The sequence below is a fragment of the Kogia breviceps genome, chromosome 20, assembly GCF_026419965.1.
Source record: "Kogia breviceps isolate mKogBre1 chromosome 20, mKogBre1 haplotype 1, whole genome shotgun sequence".
In the NCBI taxonomy this organism is placed as follows: domain Eukaryota; kingdom Metazoa; phylum Chordata; class Mammalia; order Artiodactyla; family Physeteridae; genus Kogia; species Kogia breviceps.
The window spans coordinates 25264248-25282294 of NC_081329.1; the positions used below are offsets into that span (position 1 = coordinate 25264248).

The 18047-nt window shown below is 39.1% G+C and overlaps 1 protein-coding gene across 9 annotated transcripts in view; it reads left to right on the forward strand.

Annotated features, from left to right (window-relative positions):
- Positions 1 to 18047, forward strand: part of UNC5D (unc-5 netrin receptor D) — a 567718-nt gene that overhangs the window by 303073 nt on the left and 246598 nt on the right. The gene's annotated exons all lie outside the window — the stretch shown is intronic.

Below are 18047 nucleotides of genomic sequence, written 5' to 3' on the forward strand. Positions count from 1 at the left end.
TTTCTTAAGAGAGGTGTTTCCAGTCCCCTAATCTTGACTCTGCCATTAACTAGATTAGTAAACTTGGACGAGTTACTTAGATTCCACGATTGGCACTTTTCTTGTCTGTAAAATGAGTTAAAATGGGTGATTTCTAGAATGCCTTCTAGCATTAACATGCAGTGTTCACGAAGATAGATTTAGACCACTCTGCCCCTTTCTGCTTTTCTATAACAAAGACACCCCAACTATCCATCTAAAATTTTTTTCTTAAGGACGTGTGTTTTCAAAAACACAGCATGGGGCTTCCCTGGTGGCGCAGTGGTTGAGAATCCACCTGCCGACCTGCCGATGCTGGGGACCATGGGTTCGTGCCCCGGTCCGGGAGGATCCCACGTGCCGCGGAGCGGCTGGGCCCGTGAGCCATGGCCGCTGAGCCTGCGCGTCCGGAGCCTGCGCTCCGCAACGAGAGAGGCCACAACAGTGAGAGGCCCGCGTACCGCAAAAAAAAAAACACCCCAAAAAACCCACAGCATGATGTTGACTTTTTCCTTTGCTCTAAATATTTAAGATCATTTACCAAGTAATGATTCTTTGCTGTCTACCAGCTTATCATAGTAAAGTATATTAAACAGATGTAGAAAGAGTTCCTTCTTTATCTACTTTTGTGATTTAAGACCTATTTTTACTCATAATTACAATGGCATTGTTGTTTTGGCTTATCTAGTACATTAATTCACAATTAAGAAAAGCAACAATGAAGAATATATCACGTCTGTGTCAATAGATAATTAGGTATCAATAGGTGATTTTTTTTTTTTTTTTTTCCCCTGCATCGGCAGGCGGACTCTCAACCACTGCGCCACCAGGGAAGCCCTCAATAGGTGATTTTTAAGAACTGACAGATCTGATTATTGGAGGGTCCCATGGATAAAATCAAGTTGGAGTTTCAGAGCAACTTAAAATTCCTTTTGGAACTTCTAAAATTAAGAATGTACTCTTTCAGCTCTTTAACTTGTTTTAATTGGGCAGAAAGGCAATGTGTTACTTCCAAAGTTTTTAGTCATAGTAAAATCCAGTTCAGCTATTAAAAAAGAAAATCTTTTCTCTCCTGCCCTAGAATGTTCATAGAGTCTACAAATATGGTCTTATTTTGTGTGTGTCCCAAATATAAGTGGCATAATTATCTCCATAGTTGGCTCATTAAACATTACATTCTTCTGTGAATCACTGCAGCGTGACAATGCCCCAGCCATGAAATAGTTGCCTGTGAGACAAAGGGAAAAAGCACGATTCTGTTCTACTAGTTTTACCTTTAAGTCTATTGTTGTCATTTGAGAACATTGCTTTGATGTATAATTAATCTCACTGAAATCTAGTGTCTTCCACTAACTAATAGAAAACCCATAATCTGCATTTGTGGCAAGCCCAGACCTTCAACCAAACCTGGGGTCCACATTGATCTTGATGGTTCGTGTTGTTCTCTGCAGTCATAGGGAGAGCAGTACATTCTTCAGAAAGCAGCTCCTTGAGTCCTTGGACACCGGAATTATAACAAGAGCGGGAACTTGTCTCATCCATCTCGCCATGTTCTATAATGCAAGACATGGCCTCAGAAGCATTTATTACTTTGGAAGTAAAGTGGACTCCTAGGTAGAGGAATACACCACCTGAGTTGTTGAGCTTGTCACAGCTGTTTCATCTGGGATTTGTGTGGGGTAGGATGGGGACCTCAGGGTGGAAGGTGAGATGAGTGAGTTATTTGGGGGTTTTGGAAGGTTAACATCTTAATCTCTGCAGAATTATTTCTAAGAATTTTAAATGTTGAGAGATGAAGAATTTATTTTGTCTTCTCATACGAAGAAGATATTTCTACTTTCTGCCGCGCAGGAAGTAGGAATTAACCAGGAAAGATAGATGCTTACCTTAAATATGTTGATATTTTACTGAGTACTCAAATGTCCCTCCCCCATTTTTTTAATGACCTGTGAATGCCCAGTTTGCCCCAGTTAAGTGTTTGCATGTTGTGATATATCTCATCTTTCAATACGCTCCGTGTCTGCCTCTGTCCTATAACCATGTGGCCAGGCACACTAGCTTTCTCCCTGGCTCGGTCTTCAGTCTGAAGAGTAATTCATAACTTTTATTCATCATCCGTCAAAACTGTGTGTGCCTTCACTTTCATCACAGTTTATTCTGGGTGTCTCTTTGTAATGGGAAGTCACTTGGAGAAAAACTTAAAGAAATAAGAAACACCTTGTAAATTGCCCTCTGAGACCTTGAGTAAGTAGTAAACAATTGTAGGCTCCTTGGTTACTTTTTTTTCTCTTTGTTCCAAATAGAGACTTTTAGGATCTCCTCTTTTCCCTTTAAGGACCTCCAGAGCTATTCTGTTGTCTCTCGCCAGAGGCGTTGCGTAGAGCAGATGACCAAGGAGGTGGTGTTTTGATTTGAATCCCTCCTATGTGGTGATAATCACTGCACTGCAGTGGCTCCTTCCCAAAAGATGGACAACATCCAGTGAGGTTTACTGGATTTCTGGAATCAACTAGTCATTTTTAGAGTTGACATTATCATCCATTCAGTGGAAAGAATCATTTCCATGTAGGTTTCATGATGCCACATTCCCCACCCCTAGAACGTTGTACACAACCCCCCTCACTAATCCAAATAACCTTATATACTTCTAATTCTAAAAATTAGCATTTAAAAACATTTTGCTGTGAGACTCGGTCAGATTTGCTTTTTCAGTTTTGCGTCCTAGGAATTACAGATTAGTGATGAAATGGTACCATAGCACTTACCTAGGGTTTTTTCCAATGAGCAACTTGTAATGTTCTTGTTAGCTTCCTCCGGCGTTGCTGTATTTTGTGTACATCGTACTGTCAACTTTAAGCACTGTCTTATCACTGATTTTTAATGTCTTTACATTGTTGTCTTCAGATAGAGGTACTAAGTGTGCTTTATTTCTGTTTTGCAGTTATGATGTCGAATCCTAACCCTGATCGACTGTAAACACCTTTGGCCTCCTGTTTGAGAGCCTTTGGGTTGATGGTGCTAGATTTTTTTTTTATTGAAGTATAGCTGATTTACAATGTTGTGTTAATTTCTGCTATACAGCAAAGTGATTCAGTTATACATACGTATACATTCTTTTCATGTTCTTTTCCATTATGGTTTGTCGCAGGCTATTGAATACAGTTCCCTGTGCTCTACAGTAGGACCTTGTTGTTTATCCATCCTACATATAATAGTTTGCGTCTGCTAACCCCAAACTCCCACTCCACCCCTCTGCCGTCTCCCCTTCCCTTTGGCAACCATAAGTCTGTTCTCTATGTCTGTGAGCTTGTTTTAATGTATGTTAGGGCTACAAAAAAGATAGAGATGGGAGGAAAAAAATGATAGTGCAATGATGTTCTTGACCAGGGTTCTTGGCCCTCGTTAATAAATAGAAACTGATCAGAGGCCAGACAAGAAATTCAGGCAATGCCTTATTGAGGCTTCTGCTGTAGCAGGGGGGAGTGAAAACAAGCAACAGGTTCCCTTGCTCCGTCCGTCCGTGAGAAGGGGGCAGGCTGATTCCTTATATGGGGTGAGGGTAGGGATGTATCCAGGCATCAGGCCGGAGGAGTGGCTTAAGTGGCTTGCCCACCCCTTTGGGGGTGTTCAGTGCAGGAGGCCTGCACAGTACACTGCTTTGGCTACAGACACCCTGGTTTTGCTCCTGGCTCTTCAGAAGTGGTAGTTGGGTTTTTGGTCTTTTTGTATGTTGTTGTCTATAGTTCTCCCCAACTGTTCATCACGCACACAGTTATTTTTAGGCCCTTAGAGTTTCTTTGTATTTTGATGCTAGCAGAGAGATCTGTCCAGGTGCAAGCACTGCAGCAAAGGGTCCTGGGTCCCAGCCTGTCTCAACATATCAATACCCATTCTTTCCTCTCCCTTCCTATCCCAACCTACCTAACAAGAACGTTGTGTTCCGCTCTGGACTGCCCACCGCTGCTCTGGAGGTCACCTCTAAATGTTGGGGGATGTCTCATTCCTTCTAGAGCACATGGCCGCATTTAATTGGTGGTTTCATATCTGCCGCCAAAGTACCGACTCTAGTGTTGGTTGTTTCTTTTAGTTTTAAAACTCGTTCCGTAGTAGCACAGGTGATTTCTGCTCTCCTCACCCAGACCCTAGGTACCAAGAAAGCTAAGTGTTTGCTATATATAGGCTGTAGGTGCCTACAGGCTATCAACTTACTGATGACAAAACAGCAAACAGGAAAACAGGAACGGCCTAACAATATTCACATGATTGATTCATATTCATTTATACATGGAGGAGGGTGCCGAGAGCCGAGACAGCTAAATTAAATCACATAAAGCAATTAAGCTTCTCTGTTAGAGTGTTCTTTTTCTCCCCTTCTTCTTGCTGACAGTATGCCTACCAGGCGTCACCCTAGTGCAATTAAGCTGATGAGGTAAATACTAAGCTGCTCAAGTATGTAGTAGGCTTTTTTGTTGTTGCTTTTTTTCCCCCTGAAATTCCTTAAGTCAAAGGCCAGATTCTGAAGGTACAACTTCAGGTCTCCAAATGATGTACGTAAAGCTCGAGTCCAAACACGTTCCAGCAAAGATGAGTGAGCTTAATCTTCCAAGAACATCCAGGTCCCCAGTATTGGCCGCTGGGTTTCGATCTTAGATACAGCGTTGTAAGGAAAAGGTCTGTAAAATGTTCAGGCATTTCTTGAAGTGCTGCTGAATAGACTGGACTCCTGCTCTGACGGTGTCTTCTTCGCAAACAAAATCATCTACAGGATGAAAACCTACTACTTTTTCATCCTCTGTGCATCCATCCATCCCTTACTTTATGTTTAATAGTTATAGTACTGTGCTAACAATAATTCGTTATCTATTCATTGCCTAATATGCCATATAATATCCTAATAGGCTTATAATACTATATTATTCTCTTTCCACATGAAATAATATGAAGGATAAAGTAGCTTAGAGTTAGATTCAAATTCAGGTTTTCTTACTAATGAATTATATGACCTTAGGCCAGATATTTAACCCCAAAGCCCACATCAGTTTCCTTGCACCGTGCTGCCCCTTGATAAAAGTTATCAGGAGGAACGATATTTTGTGCTTCAATACAACTTGGTATAAGTCTGTTTCTGACAGTGTCTAGCAGCTTGTCTAAGGAGGATGAAAAAAGTAAGCCCCCTCTATTGTACACGTTCCACCTCCCAATCAGATAACTGTCACATCAAATCAGGATACAGCTTCTATTGTTGGTCACTAGTGCCTTGTGGTGTATTGTCAGCCTTTGCTGAACCCCACATCCCAGCAGGCTCAACTAAATCTGTGTATTAGGAGAAATAACAAAGGAATTAAAGGCTTTTACATGAGCATCAAAATTTCATCCTCCTATCAGTGTCTTAGGTGATTTCCAGAAGAAGGACTTTGTTGTGCAGAGAAAGTCATCTCATTAAGAAATGGAAGACAAATCAATCCTGTTCCTTTGGCTATTCTTTATGAATCTCGCCCATAAAGTACTGATTTTTTTTTTAAAGATGTCAGTTTTTTTCCTGCATAAGACCTTTTTTTTTGGTCTTTTTTTAGCCATTCTTGTCAATGTTGTTGATTTTTGGAATAGTGAAACTGATCTCTTGGCTGCTGTAACTCCAAATTGGAGATGAATAATGGAATTAATGGATTGGAGGAAATAACATAAAAAGTGAGGTGTTATTGGTATTGCTTAGCACTCGATACTAAAACAATAGAAGCTGTACATTTTTTAGATTCAAGTTGTTTTACTTTTAGAGATTATACAGTTAAACTTCCTAAAAATCTATAAAACAAAATGGTAAAAAAAAAGAATATGCAATTCATAAAAAGTAAATGAAAATAGTTGAATATTCTTTAATAGTCAAGGTTGCTAGTAATCAAAAAGTATATTTTAAACAATATTTGTTTTACCCATCAATTAACAAATATCCCCCAAACACGTTTTGGTGGGGAGGATGAAGAAAATCGGTACACTCTTGTAATGCTGGTGGTAATGTCAGTTTGCATTGTCCTTTCGAAAATAGGTTTAGTCACACGTGATATGCACTTAGTACGTATTTATTGCAAAGATAATGGTCAAAAGTTTCGTCACAGTTTCATTTATCTATGTAATTATTTATTTAGAACATCACACTCTTTGCCTTCATGGAACTTAAAATCTAGAGGAAGGTGCACTGATATATATGAAAAACTATGTATTAGTACAAAGCATTATGGAAGGACAAAGAAAAGGAAGGTAACCCAGAATTTTTGTTGTTCCAGAAGGGCTTCAAATATGTTGTGCCCACTAAGCTGAACCCCGAAGATAAGAACAGGCTATTAAGCAAAAGAGGGCCAGAACAGTACTTTGGACAGAAGGGAAAACTTGGATGCCCGTCCCAGATGAAGAGCATTTGACCCCTGAAAGCAGTAGTCGCTCTAGCCACCTTGCGGTGAAGTGATTTGGCAATGAAGCTAGAGACGTTAAGCACAGACCAGATCGTGAAAGGTCTTGCTTGAAAGCCATGTCAGAAAATAGGAATCTTTTATCCAAAGGATTGGAGGGTGTTTGTTTGTTTGTTTGTGGTACGCTGGCCTCTCCCGTTGCGGAGCGCAGGCTCAGCGGCCACGGCTCACGGGCCCAGCCGCTCCGCGGCACGTGGGATCTTCCCGGACCGGGGCACGAACCCGCGTCCCCTGCATCGGCAGGCGGGCTCACAACCACGGCGCCACCAGGGAAGCCCGGGATTGGAGGGTTTTTAAGACAGAAGGACATGTTTGAATTTGCATTTGGCGGAGTTCATTCTGCGTGTAGGGTGGATTGAAGGAGGGCAATCGAGGATGATGATGAAGACAGGACCAATTGTAGTGATTGAGGGGAATGATGGTGGTGGCCAGCGTAGTAGGAATAGGGAGGAAGAGCTGGTCGTGAATTTAGGAGGCAGAACCAATAGAGCTTAGTGATTAAATTGGATGTGGGAGGGTGAGCAAAGGAAAAGTAGGTGACCTCCAGGTTCTAGCTTGGGGGACTTAGTGAATATTAGGACTATTCTTTGACTTAGGGCAGCTGGGCCAAATAGTAGGTATGAGGGGCTAAGCCATAAGTTCTGTTTTAGGCATAAGAAGTCTGAGATCTATGGAGACATAGGTGAATACATCTAGAGGCAATTTAATGTACAGGTTTGAAGCTGCAGAGAGAACTGCTAAAGATATATATTCATGTGTAATCAGGATATAGATGATAAGTGGAGAATTAAAATATCAATGCTGTAAACCTAACATTTAGAAACAACGAAATGTTAAAAAGTAAGGAACTACCAAGAACAAAACTGACATAGCTACTCTCAGTCATTAAGAACTGGTTTAATGAAAAGTTAATAATACCATGATAAAATGAGATACTACCCTATTCACAGAAAGCCAAAATATTAAATATACATCTGAAAAAGAAAGATGAGAGAATGAAATACACCTAATTATTAATAGTATTAGCCTTTGGAACTTGGTGACTATGGATAACAATGTTTTTTTAAAATACATGTATTATTTGTACTTTTCTATAATGTAGCATTGTATAATAAGCCATGATTTTCAATAGAAAATACATCATAAAATGTTAGATTTTTTTGCATTGTATTTGATTTTACAAGAATATTTGCAAGTTACAATGTCATCTTGAAAGAGATTTTAAAAGATTGTTTGCTTGGTGGAATTTCTCAATAGACATTGATACAAAATGTAGTTGTAAATGTAATGATTTGTGTCCCACGCAGACAAAAGCATCATATATAATGGGGAAAATACTCTAGTAGATGTCAGTAGAGAGATTTCAATCAAGTTTGCTCCTTAGAGCTCTTTAGCAAGTTGTTGAACCTCTGAGGGCCTCGATTGCTTCTAGGATAAGAGAGTTGGCCCAGATTTTATCGAAGATGAACTCCCACTCTATTTTGCCTGAGTAAAGGTCACATAGAAAAAGTTGTATCAAACCATGTTCCCGTTAAATCAGCCCATATTTATTCAGATATATGACTAAATGGTCACAGTCTGAGTTTTTTTAAAATGTGACCTGACATCTAATGGAAATGTATTTATTTCAAAGAGAATTTAGGGTCTGTTCCTTGTTTTTGTTTCCCCTCTTTTGTTGCTTGTTTTTGTCATAAAAAGATTGAAAGTCCCTGCTGTGTTAACGTGTAGAACATAAAACACCAAGCTCTTCCTGAAAGGTAATTTTCCAAGAATGAAAAATATGAGAATGGTGTTGGATTGTTTGGTTTCCTGTCATTTTGTTGCATTAAAACAGCCATTCTTCCCTAACTATGAATGGCCTCACTCTTGAAAACTGTCAGTTACAAGTGAAAAGTGATAACACTCTGAAAGCAAAGCCTTTCCCAAATCCCACTAGGTTTTCAGATGAATTTGAAACCTAATCAATGGCCCACACTCATACTTAAATATATCCATTATGGGGGGAAAACTTAAACAATTTTTAAGCTCCATCTTGAACACTGTTTTCAATAAAATATTACCCTTTTATTTGTACATTTTAAAATGAATACTTTTTATCAACCTTACAGTCTAATTTTTTCCATCCCCCCCCCCCCCGGGACATATTTGTTTGTTTTTGTCCTGATTGATTAATTTCAATATACTAGAAATTAGACACCATGAAGTAAAATCTAGATGTTGCCATAGCTTAATTTATAGAGCCTTTTATATTCCTTCACTGGAATAGAAAAGTGTGTGTGTGTGTGCACTGATTCTAAGTGTTTATTTAAGAACACATTTAAAAATGTTGAAAAAGCAAAACAATAAAAATTTAAATCATCAATAATCCCACCACACATAGAAAACCACTGAGCTAAGTTTGGCCTCTTACTTTCGAATCCCTTTGGACAAACTGTTATTACCGGAACAGGCGTCTCATGCTGAGTCTGACTGTGCATTGCTTGTTTCCACTAAGGGACAAGGCACCATCAGAGCTAGTATAAAATCTCTGGCTTTGACCCAATCTCAGAAGTCAGTTTGGCAGATGACTCAAGCAAGAGCTGAAATAGTGGATGATTGAAAAAACCAAACCCAAACAAAACAACTTCCCCTGTGGTCTTGGGAGAAATGTCAATTGTGTTAGTGTGGCTAAAAGAAAATAACTCCTTCCTCCATATTAGAACAAACATCGTTTCTTCCTCATTGAACGCATGCAAGTGGAATTACTTTAAACTGGCCTTAGGGCTCATGCTATAAACCAAGACAGCTGTCTTTCTTTGATACGCTGATTACTCTGTGTCTGCGTCTCAGAAAACTTAAAGGAAGGTGCATAGAAACAAGAGATGTTAGAGCCAAGTAGGTCCAGTAGTTTCGTACAAATGTCAAGGTCAACTCTTCCAGCTGTGAGCTATGAGGAAAACGCTATGGAACTCTGCGTAACTCTTCGACTGTCATTCCATACACTCATGGCACACGTGTGCACGTACCATGACCTCAGTGGAAATGCCTTCTTCATGTGTTCTCCTTTTCAACTCCTACCCCTGAACTACGCTGAAACGTAACCCTCCCCGAGATGCCTGCCACAGACCATCCCAAAGAAAGTTAGGCTCTCTCTCCCCGGTGCCCTGTGACATTTTGTTTATACTTCCAGTATACTGGGAGCATGCTTGTCATTGTTCTGTAATTATTTGTCTCTAATTCAATCTGAGAGCTCCTTGAGGAAATTAACTATGTCTTAGTGTTTGTTGTTGTCGTTTTGTGGCCGCGCTGCATGGCGTGCCGGATCTTCGTTCCCTGACCCAGGGATCGAACCCGTGCCCCCTGAAGTGGAAGTGTGGACTCTTAACCACTAGACCACCAGGGAAGTCCCCTTAGTTCTCTTTCGACTCAATGTCCAGTATCTAGAACACGGTCTAATCTGAGTACGCATGTACTCGGATGTCAATTTAATAAAAAGATTGACTATATTAAGGTAAATTGCGATAAGGTGAGGAATGATGGATGTGCTTTTATAAGCTCTACTGAATTCTGAAGTTTCTTGTGTGAGGAACTAAGCAGGGCTCTTCAGATTCCTTTGAACGCATTGAAGTGTTATTTACCATCTACTCTTTAGAATTTAAGGTCTGCTCAATGGAACAGTATCTTAGACCAGGTATGAGAATGACACAGGTGACATGAGCTATGCACATGCAGTGATATAAACATTTCCATTTTTATTAGAGGTTGGGAAGAAGGCAGATAATTTCAGAGTTTAAAAAAAAGGTTTTACTGGGGCCTAGGGGAAGAGTCTGTGTTTCATAAATCACATTAAATATTTGGTATGTAAAGTTCCAGCTGTTCTGCATTAAATGGATACAGTGCATCCCCCATCTAATTAAGTAACCATATGGAGACAAGTCATACTTACATAAACAAAAGCAGAGAACCCAGCTCTATTCTGTCGTCTTAGATTATGTAACTTGGATTCCCTAGTATGGCTTTCTGCTCTGACTTGGATATTGCCGTGGACCAAATATGCTCCCAGACATTGAATGGAATTTAAAGAGCTATTTCTAAGGTGACTTGCTTCATTTAAATATTGCAGTGAGGGGGGCCCTGGAATACTAGGCGATTTCCTACGTTTAATGACTGCTTGCTTGTTAAAGCCAGTTTTGGGATCTGGCCAACAGGAAATCCATTGTGTATTATTACACTGCTTTGCAGGATTACCGTGTGCCCGGCGTATGGTTTAACCATTCACTACATGTTTACTGAATAGATAAACGCCTCACAGCATGTTTTCCAAGTTTTTGACCTAACACGATTGATCTAACATACATATGGGTAGCAAAGAGTAAGGATAGTTTATAAACAGTTCATATCATGAGGGCACCAGGATGAAAATAATAACCATCACAAAAGTTGAACTATAAATTTTAGGGTAATAATTTTTTTTTTTTTTTGGTATGCGGGCCTCTCACTGTTGTGGCCTCTCCCGTTGCGGAGCACAGGCTCCGGACGCGCAGGCGCAGCGGCCATGGCTCACGGGCCCAGCCGCTCCGCGGCATGTGGGATCCTCCCGGACCCGGGCACGAACCCGTGTCCCCTGCATTCGCAGGCGGATTCTTAACCACTGCGCCACCAGGGAAGCCCTAGGGTAATAAATTTTAGAATGGAAACCTAGATCATAATTCTAGTTCTCTCTCCTTTGTTTGCTGTTCTTTATCCAGGCAATGATGCTGATGGCGTTGGTAGTGGTGGCAAATTAAATTCATGTAACATCTTATCATTTACTATATATTTTTTACATATATTATCTCACTTTACCGTCACAAAATACAAAGACATTTTTATCACCCATTTTATGGATGAGAAAAATGGAATCTCAGTATTAAGTTAGCCAAGGTAATAGAGTTGAACTAGACTTTTAATCAGGTTACTTGATCCTAAAGTTCTCTGGTTTTACCAGATTTAGACTTTGTTTTATGGCCGGGTCAGTGGTTGGACTTGGGAACAAATCTGCATGTTTTGTACCAGTGAGAAGATAAGAGTACTTTGGAGATAGAAGAGAAAAAAAGAAATGTATTTCAAAGTACTCTTGGCAAAAAAGTATGAAAATGATTTAGAATTCCTCAAAATCTGTTGAAGCTCAACATCATTTATACTCTAACCCCATGGAATGCCAGCACCCTTCACTGATGGTCCAAGGGTTTGTGACTCCCAGTTTGGAATGACTTTGGGCTCCGGTGTACCCAGTCCCATTACAAATATCGCATTTCAAACAGTCCAACATTGGCAGTTTTATATGGTTAAAAACATGACGGAATGAAAAAAGCCCCAGTTCCAGTCCCTTTATTTTTGCTGAAGTTCACTGTGTCCTGGTATATTCCATGTATTTTAATTGGAGTTTTAGTGGTTAAATATTCCTGCTTAAAAGAGATGAAACTATTTCTAAATGCAACCTTGAAAAATCCTTCTCATTATTTTATTCTCAAACAGGCTTATTCTTTGACTTCTTTTTCTGTTCCTGACTTTAGAAAGGATGCCTGGTCAGTTGAATATAATTAGTTGAGTACTTGCTGTGCGATTCTCTCCAAAATATTTTCTCAAGACCTTCCCTAGGTGTGTCCATAATACACCCATGCTGACCTGGAATTACAGTCCAGCCAAAGGGATCACTGAGCGATCTTTAAGATGAATATTAGACTTTATCCTGTGGTTCCTCACCACTTACATTATGTCTCATTATCTTTTGGTTTTATGAACTGCACATAATTGCCGTAAGACAGGCACTCACTAAATGACCCTATTCCACTTCTAAGGGTCCATTCACTTGAACTGAAATGAAATTGTGAGGTGTTTCAGTCAGATCTGTGTTCAGGTTCTGACTAAGCTACATAACGTTAGACAAGACACGTAATCGAAGTGTTTTCTCAAATGCAAAAGGGGGTCCTCGCTCTCCCCACCTTGGAGTGATGGTGTCAAATGTAAAAGACTTAATCCATGTAGAAGCCTCATTACCATAACCTGTAACCATTCAATAAGTGGCAGCTCTTATTTTTCTCTCTGCTATCATAGTTTCCATGTTTTTTTTAGCTTCCCCCAAACTACTTAACACTGAGTGCACTGGCATTTAATAGTGAAGCTTGGCGCTCTGGCTTTAAGAAGGTAGACCTGGGTGTATCAGTGAGGAGTATTTTCTGCAAAAACAGAAAACCTGATTTTTAAAAAAATAAGAAATTATCTGCACACACATGCCTCCTGGTGTGTGTTCAGCCTCTTTGTTGTCAGAGCTGGTATCTCTGTGTCCCTCTTCGACTTTTCCTTGTGATCCTTCCCCAGGTAAGACAGGAACAAAAAATAGAAAGGTTGATACCTACCACACTTATTCCTTTTATCAGGAAAATAAAAGCTATCTCGGAAAGTTCTGTTTATGACTCATTTGCCACCGAGGGGTGTCATGTGGCCATTCCCACCTGCGAAGAAGTAAACTCAGTCCGTGACTGAGTTTACTCAGTGCCTCTACCAGGTGGGAGAAGGCAGTTGGCAGGTCAGTCATCAGCATTTCTCACACCAAGTTTAAAACTATAAACTGAATTATACAGCAGTGGCCAATGTATTGAGATTACAAGTACATTTACCTTGAAGTCCAAAATCCCCATGCAATCTTCCATAAAACCATTTATTAAAGTAAGTCATCACCACTACCCCACATCCCAATCCCCTCCAAAGGATGGGATTTGTCTGCAACTTAAAAAAAAAAAATTATTGAAGTATAGTTAGTTGATTTATAATGTTACGTTAATTTCTGCTGTACAGAAAAGTGATTGTGACACACATATATATATTTTTCATATTCTTTTTAATTATGGTTGTCAGCAAATTTTTTATTTTCTTTTTTTATACATAGGTTCTTATTAGTTGTCCATTTTATACATATTAGTGTATACATGTCAATCCCAGTCTCCCAATTCATCCCACCATCCCCGCCCCCTGCCACTTCCCCCCTTGGTGTCCATATGTTTGTTCTCTACATCTGTGTCTCTATTTCTGCCCTGCAAACCGGTTCATCTGTACCATTTTTCTAGGTTCCACATGTGTGCTTTAATATACGGAATTTGTTTTTCTCTTTCTGACTTACTTCACTCTGTATGACAGTCTCGAGATCTATCCACGTCTCTACAAATGACCCAATTTTGTTCCTTTTTATGGCTGAGTAATATTCCATTGCATATGTGTACCACATCTTCTTTATCCATTCATCTGTCATTGGGCATTTACGTTGATTCCATGACCTGGCTATTGTAAATGGTGCTGCAGTGAACATTGGGGTGCATGTGTCCTTTTGAATTGTGGGTTTCTCTGGGTATATCCCCAATAGTGGGATTGCTGGGTCATATGGTAATTCTACTTTTAGTTTTGTAAGGAACCTCCATACTGTTCTCCATAGCGGCTGTATCAATTTACATTCCCACCAACAGTGCAAGAGGGTTCCCTTTTCTCCACATCGTCTCCAGCATTTGTTGTTTGTCGATTTTCTGATGATGCCCGTTCTAACTGGTGTGAGGTGATACCACATTGTACTTTTGATTTGCATTTCTCTAATTAGTGATGTTGAGCAGTTTTCATATGCTTCTTGGCCATCTGTATGTCTTCTTTGCAGAAATGTCTATTTAGGTCTTCCACCCTTATTTGGATTGGGTTTGTTTTTTTAGTATTGAGCTGCATATGTTGTTTATATATTTTGGAGATCAATTCTTTGTCCGTTGCTTCGTTTGCAAGTATTTTCTCCCATTCTGAGGGTTGTCTTTCATCTTGTTTGTAGTTTCCTTTGCTTTGTAAAAGCTTGTAAGTTTCATTAGGTCCCATTTGTTTATTTTTGTTTTTATTTCCATTACTCTAGGAGGTGGATCAAAAAAGATCTTGCTGTGATTAATGTCAGAGTGTTCTTCCTATGTTTTCCTCTAAGAGTCTTATAGTGTCCGGTCTTACCTTTAGGTCTCTAATCCATTGTGAGTTTATTTTTGTGTATGGTGTTAGGGAGTGTTCTAATTTCATTCTTTTCCATGTAGCTGTCCAGTTTTCCCAGCACCACTTATTGAAGAGACTGTCTTTTCTCCATTGTATATCCTTGCCTCGTTTGTCATAGATTAGTTGACCATAGGTGTGTGGGTTTATCTCTGGGCTTTCTCTCCTGTTCCATTGATCTATATTTGTTTTTGTGCCAGTACCATATTTTCTTGATCACTGTAGCTTTTTAGTATAGTCTGAAGTCAGGGAGCCTGATTCCTCCAGCTCCGTTTTTCTTTCTCAAGATTGCTTTGGCTATTCGGGGTCTTTGGCGTTTCCATACAAATTGTGAAATTTTTTGTTTTAGTTCTGTGAAAAATGCCATTGGTAGTTTGATAGGGATTGCATTGAATCAGTAGATTTCTTTGGGTAGTATAGTCATTTTCACAATGTTGTTTCTTCCAGTCCAAGAACATGGTATATCTCTCCATATGTTTGTATCATCTTTAATTTCTTTCATCAGTGTCTTATAGTTTTCTGCATACAGGTCTTTTGTCTCCCTAGGTAGGTTTATTCCTAGTTATTTTATTCTTTTTGTTGCAGTGGTAAATGGGAGTGTTTCCTTAATTTCTCCTTCAGACTTTTCATCATTAGCGTATAGGAATGCAAGAGATTTCTGTGCATTAATTTTGTATCCTGCAACTTTACCAAATTCATTGATTAGCTCTAGTAGTTTTCTGTTGGCATCTTTAGGATTCTCTATGTATAGTGTCATGTCATCTGCAAACAGTGACAGTTCTACTTCTTCTTTTCCAATTTGTATTCCTTTTATTTCTTTTTTTTCTCTGATTGCCATGGCTAGGACTTCCAAAACTATGTTGAATAATAGTGGTGAGAATGGACATCCTTGTCTTATTCCAGATCTTAGAGGAAATGCTTTCAGTTTTTCACCATTGAGAATGTTTGCTGTGGGTTTGTCATATATGGCCTTTACTATGTTGAGGTAGGTTCCCTCTATGCCCACTTACTGGAGAGTTTTTATCATAAATGGGTGTTGAATTTTGTCAAAAGCTTTTTCTGCATCTATTTAGTTGATATGGTTTTTCTTCTTCAGTTTGTTAACATGGTGTATCACACCAATTGATTTATATATATTGAAGAATCTTTGCAGCCCTGGGATAAACCCCACTTGTTCATGGTGTATGATCCTTTTGATCTGTTGTTGGATTCTGTTTGCTAGTATTTTGTTGAGGATTTTTGCGTGTATATTCATCAGTGATATTGGTCTGTAATTTTCGTTTTTTGTGGTATCTTTGTCTGCTTTTGGTATCAGGGTGATGGTGGCCTCATAGAATGAGTTTGGGAGTGTGTCCTGCTCTGCAATTTTTTTGGAAGAGTTTGAGAAGGATGGGTGTTAGCTCATCTCGAAAACTTTGATGGAATTCACCTGTGAAGCCAACTGGTCCTGGACTTTTGTTTGTTGGAAGATTTTTAATCACAGTTTCAACTTCATGACTTGTGATTGGTCTGTCACATGTTCTATTTCTTCCTGCTTCAGTCTTGGAAGGTTATACCTTTCTAAGAATTTGTCCATTTCTTCCAGGTTGTCCATTTTATTGGCAGAAAGTTGCTTGTAGTGGTCTCTTAGGATGCTTTGCGTTTCTGCAGTGTCTGTTGTAGCTTTCCCTTTTTCATTTCTCATTCTATTGATTTGAGTCCTCTCCCTCTTTTTCTTGATGAGTCTGGCTAATGGTTTATCAATTCTGTTTATCTTCTCAGGGAACCAGCTTTTAGTTTTATTCATCTTTGCTGTTATTTTCTTTGTTTTTATTTCACTTATTTCTGCTCTGCTCTTTATGATTTCTTTCCTTCTGCTCATTTTGGGTTTTGTTTGTTCTTTATCTAGTTCCTTTAAGTGTAAGGTTAGATTGTTTGAGATGTTTCCTGTTTCTTATGGTAGGATTGTATTGCTATTAACTTCCCTCTTAGAACTGATTTTGCTGCGTCCCATAGGTTTTGGATCGTCATGTTTTCATTGTCATTTATCTCTAAGTATTTTTGATTTCCCTTTTGATTTCCTCAGTGATCTCTTGGTTATTTACTAATGTATTGTTTGGCCTCCATGTGTTTGTGTTTTTTACGTTTTTTCCCTGTAATTGATTTCTAATCTCATAGTGTTGTGGTCAGAAACGATGCTTGATATTTCAGTTTTCTTAAGTTTACTGAGGTTTGATTTGTGACCCAAGATGTGATCTATCCTGGAGAATGTTCTGTGTGCACTAGAGAAGAAAGTGTAATCTGCTGTGTTTGAAAGGAATGTCCTATAAATATCAGTGAAATCTATCTGGTCTATTGTGTCATTTAAAGCTTGTTTCCTTACTAATTTTCTGTTTGGATGATCTGTCCAGTGGTGTAAGTGAGGTGTTAAAGTCCCCCACTATTATTGTGTTACTGTCGATTTCATCTTTTACAGCTGTTAGTTGCTTTATGTATCGAGGTGCTCCTATGTTGGGTGCATATATATTTATAATTATTATATCTTCTTCTTGCATTGGCCCCTTGATCATTATATAGTGTCGTCTCTTGTAACATTCTTTATTTTAAAGTCTATTTTATCTGATATGTGTATTGCTACTCCAGGTTTCTTTTGATTTCCATTAGCATGGAATATCTGTTTCCATCCCTTCCCTTTCAGTCTGTATGTGTCTCTAGGTCTGAAGTGGGTCTCTTCTTGATAGCATATATATGGGTCTTATTTTTGTATCCATTCAGCGAGCCTGTGTCTTTTGGTTGGAGCATTTAATCTTTCCACGTTTAAGGTAATTATCAATATGTATGTTCCTATTACCATATTCTTAACTGACTAGGGTTTGTTTTTGTAGGTCCTTTTCTTCTCTTGTGTTTCCCACTTAGAGAAATTCCTTTAGCATTTGTTGTAGAGCTGGTTTGATGGTGCTGAAGTCTCTTAGCTTTTGCTTGTCTGTAAAGCTTTTGATTTCTCCATCAAATCTGAATGAGATCCTTGCTGGGTAGAGTAATCTTGTTTGTAGGTTCTTTACTTTCATCATTTTAAATATGTCATGCCACTCCCTCCTGGCTCATAGAGTTTCTTGTTGCTTTCAATAATTTTTCTTTGTGTTTAGTTTTTGCCAATTTGATTACTATGTGTCTCAGTGTGTTTGTCCTTGGGTTTATCCTGTATGGGACTCTCTGCGCTTCCTGGACTTGGGGGGCTATTTCCTTTCCCATGTTAGGGAATTTTTTGACTATAATCTATGCAAATATTTTCTTGGGTCCTTTCTCTCTCTTTTCTCCTTCTGGACCCCTATAATGCGAATGTTGTTGCATTTAATGTTGTCCCAGAGGTCTCTTAGGCTGTCTTCATTTCTTTTCATTCTTTTTTCTTTATTCTGTTCTGCGGCAGTGAATTCCATCATTCTGTCTTCCGGGTCACTTATCTGTTCTTCTGCCTCAGTTTTTCTGCTGTTGCTTCCTTCTAGTGTATTCTTCATTTCAGTTATTGTGTTATTCATCTGTTTGTTCTTTAATTCTTCTAGG